The sequence below is a fragment of the Ctenocephalides felis genome, unplaced genomic scaffold (assembly GCF_003426905.1).
Source record: "Ctenocephalides felis isolate EL2017-DRISC unplaced genomic scaffold, ASM342690v1 CF-g0.4_SCAFFOLD_03571, whole genome shotgun sequence".
In the NCBI taxonomy this organism is placed as follows: Eukaryota; Metazoa; Arthropoda; class Insecta; order Siphonaptera; family Pulicidae; genus Ctenocephalides; species Ctenocephalides felis.
Window position 1 is genome coordinate 46,561,573 of NW_020539725.1, and position 4,434 is coordinate 46,566,006.

Below are 4,434 nucleotides of genomic sequence, written 5' to 3' on the forward strand. Positions count from 1 at the left end.
CCCAGTGCAAACTCGCATTGATAATTATCCGAAGAATGATGCAGGCCGACATTTCTCTAATTCTCATTTCACAAAAATTCTTACAAACAATGAAACAATTCAGCGCCGTTGGTTAATTTACTCCGTTTCTAAGGATCGAGTTTATTGTTTTTGTTGTAGACTATTTGATAGTAGCTCAACGTCGAACTTAGTATCTCAAGGGTATAACAACTGGATATAATACTTGTCTGAAATATTAAAAAATCATGAAAATAGCACTTTTCATAAGAAGTTTTACTTTTTCATGGATTGAAGCTGAACTACGATTAAAAATAGAAAAAACGATGGAATAATGTTTTGTCTAGGTTGATGCATATTACACTTTATTTAGCCGAAAACAATATGGCGTTCAGAGGCACTTCTGACAAACTATATACGCCAAATAACGGAAAGTTCTTAGGCTTTGTACAAATACTAGCCAAATTTCATCTAGCCATGCAGGAGCACTTGCGATTAGCTATGAAGGGTGATATTTCAGACCACTCAGCTTCTGTTCATCGATGGAAAATTCTAACCGATCACTTGGGACTATATACTATAAAAAAGCACAGTGACACTCGTTGGGAAGCAAGAATAAGTAGTGTTACAGTAGTCCGTTATCAAATTAGTACTATCCATGATGCTTTAATTACTTTGGCTCTTGAAACTCAGAAAACTGATGTTCAAATGTCTCATGAAGCTACTATTCTAGCCGAACAACGAAAAGATTTCAGCTTCATAGTTTCATTGGTTGTTTGGTATGACATACTTCATCAAATAAATGTTGTAAGTAAATCTCCACAGTCAACGGATATGGATCTTGGTAAATGTACACGAATGTTGAAAAAATGCGGCAATTTTTTGGAAGACTACAGAAATACGGGCTTTAAAAGCGCTATTTTAACTGCGAAGGAGTTGGCTGAAGAACTAGAAATTGAGCGTCAAGCTGGTGAAATTGCACGCGATGACCCTATAACTTCTCCAAAAAAAAATTTGAGGTTGAATTTTTCAACTGTCTTTTGGACAACATTAATTTCAATCAATGAAAGGTTCGAACAGTTAAATGAGTACTCGGAATATAGGTCTTTTTTGTACAATATTAAACAGATTCCAGAAAAACGCGACCTTCTCAAGCTCTGTAGTGATCTCCAATTAAAATTAACTGTAGACTCTAAATCAGACATAGATGGTTGTATGTTATGTGATGAACTTATAAGTCTGGCATCCAACCTGATAAAAATGTGGTTACTCCCATTTTTGTTATAAATTTTATCAACGATTTCAACTTACAAGAACTGTATCCAAATGTATGGATATCATTGCGAATTTTATTAACTATACCTGTAACGGTTGCTAGTGGGGAGCTTTTCAAAGCTGAAGCTAATAAAAACCTATCTTCGATCAGCGATTTCGCAATCTAGATTGACAAACTTAGCAACTGTGTCAATTGAGAACGAAATTGCTGAAAACATCGGCTTCGCCAACCTTATAAAAGAGTTTGCTGATAGAAAGGCCAGAAAAGTAAAATTCTATTAGTGGTTCTATAAATGGTTATCTTTTATAATAAATTTTTTTTAATAAACGGTTATTTCATTAGATGTTTTTCTTTTTTCTAAATGGGTTTGAATTGCAGGTGAAGGGCGCCGTAGAAATCTCGCCCAGGGCGCTGGTAGTGTTAAAGCCGGCCCTGATATATATATATATATATATATATATATATATATATATTCATATGTGTATCAAATATACCGAAATTAGTATTCTTATCGGGGGTTTGAAGTATATCAAGTTGTGCGAAGGTCGTTTTTGTTATAAAAGCTCGAATATCCAGAGGTTGATTAATATTAAGTACGGTCGCATAATCTCTTCAAAGTTTCCTCCGCTAATTTTACAGTCCATAATTATCTGTGTGCTGTGAATATATTCTTAATATAATATATACACACAAGGGTGTTCCACTTGTGGAAGGGGTTGGAGTTTGAACCCCTTTCTGGACAATGTGACATCGTGCAGTAGCGATGTCAATTTTCACGAGATCTATAACTATGTTTCCGTTACTAACATTCATACTGCAGTGTGAAATGGCAATGGAAAACCTCTCACACTATTACTTCCTGAATCGAGTTGGAGTTTAACACACAGATATACATATGTATCTGTTATCATTTAAGCAGGAAAGTTCATCCAACAAAAGAACCAGATCGATCAATATTACTGTTCATCATCCCTGAATATTTTAGATGATTCTGCACCTGCGTTCGATTTTTCCACGTCCGTGGTGCTTTTAAAATCGTCAGGATATATGTTACAAATGCATCAACGCGCCTCGGAGATTTCCACAAAAGTTTTTTTAGTTTCACTAATGGCAAACACGATTTACCATTCGCTCCAGGAATGAATTATTTCCTACGAACATTTTTTGCCGCTGCTCGAACTGAATAAACAATTAGATGCTCTAAAGATTTTTACATTGGATATATATCTGAAAGGATAGTGCAGGGACGACTGCAAATCTTTGCAATGAATTCGTTATTTGAAGAAATCTATCGATGGTTGATGTATTCTAAATGTAAAAAATGAATAAATCTAGGACTTATCTGCATCTCATTGTAGTAATAGATTTTACGCCCAACCGATCCCTTTACCAGTAATTTAATATTATTCAGAAGAAAATGATTACATAAGTTTTTTTTTTTTTTTTTTTTTTTTTATTTATTGGCTTTTGATGTACATCATAAGGCCAGATGCCATTCTTACAGTTGTTTAATATACATTCTTATTGTATCATCAACTTATAGATTAATTTTAGTATTATTAATAAAATTAAATATATATTTATAAATTTTTAAATTATTACTAGCTACTAATGATTGTACATTAATTGGGAAAATAACATTTTCTTTAACTAAGTTTAATATTAATGTTCTTCTTTCGTTTTGGAATAAGTTGCATTCCCAAAACAGGTGGTCTATTGTTTCCTCACCGCTTCCACAATCCCATGCTGAGTCCGTTATGATTCTAATTCTTTTCAAGTGGCTCTTGCAGAAGGTGTGTCCAAACCTCAGTCTACAGATGATCGAGATGAAAATTCTACTTTCTTCCACGTTTTCAAACCAAGTATTTTGCGATACCTTATTCTTTGTTAATGCGTATGTGATACCTTTTATTCTTGTCGATTCTGCAAAGAATGTTTGCCATTTTTCAACACACTGTTGTTTGATTACGTTATTTAATTCTAAGGATGGAATTTTATCACAATCTTCGCCGCTATGGCAAGCTTCTTTTGCTAACGCATCTACTATTTCGTTCCCTTTTATATTGGCGTGTCCTTTAAGCCATACTAAGATCATTGACTTTTCTCCTACATTTCTTTCCTTGAGAATGTTTATAATTTCATATATCAATATATTTGTATGCTTGCTTGGATTGTTTATTGCGATTAGACTCGATTTGCTATCACTGAAAATGATCGATTTATTTATATTTTTGTCTCTAACATAATTTGTTGCTACATGTATTGCCATCAGCTCCGCTATAAAAATGGAGGCAAACTTTGGTAGTTTAATTTTTTTCCTATATTTGTGATTAGGTATATATATTGCACAACCAGTTCCATCTTCCGTTTTTGAACCATCAGTATATATGTGAAGATGGTCGGGCCATTTTGAGTTTACTTTGATTACATAAGTTAAAATATGACTAGTTGGTATTGGTATTTTGCCTTGAGGCAAGTTACATGAACTTCCCGATATGTGTAAATAATCGCCTTAATCAATAACAAATAAATTAACTTATGAGTGATTAAAAGTATTCTGAGTGGATTTATTACACATAATTGAAGACGAACGAACACGTTAACACGTCTTCTAAAATTTTCAAAAATCAATAATTTTTATAATTGAAACAATTTCAGTAGGACTTTAATGGTTTAGTATGTTTATTAAAATCAAGTACTATATCGTTATACCAAGAAAATCGTCTAATTTTAATTTTAACAAACTTCAAAACTACGTCATTTTCTCAAACTTAAATAAATTTTTAAAATTAAACTACTTGTCGTAAGGCCGTAATATTTCAGTAAGGTCTATAAGACCATTATATATATATCGCCAAAAAAAGTTCCATAAAAATCGGCCTAAATTTTTTTTAACAGTTTAAGAAAACGGCTCTGTAGATTTTCACCTAAAACTAATAATCAGTATTATTCCAAACTAATATCTTTCAAACACTTTTTGATTTTTTAAAATCGATTCGATAGCTTAAATGTGGGCGAATAATTTAACACTTTTTTATTTAATTACAAAGAAACGGCTCGGCAGATCCTCTCACAAAAGTGATAAACAATAACTCTCATCGAGATTACATCAAATGGCTAGTAAATTTCTGAAATCGGTTCAGGTGTTCTTGAGCAAACGT

General features: G+C 32.7%; 1 pseudogene; it reads left to right on the forward strand.

Moving 5' to 3' along the window:
• The first annotated feature begins 381 nt into the window (after positions 1–381).
• Positions 382–1,554, forward strand: LOC113386978 (annotated as a pseudogene).
• Positions 1,555–4,434: the final 2,880 nt, after the last annotated feature.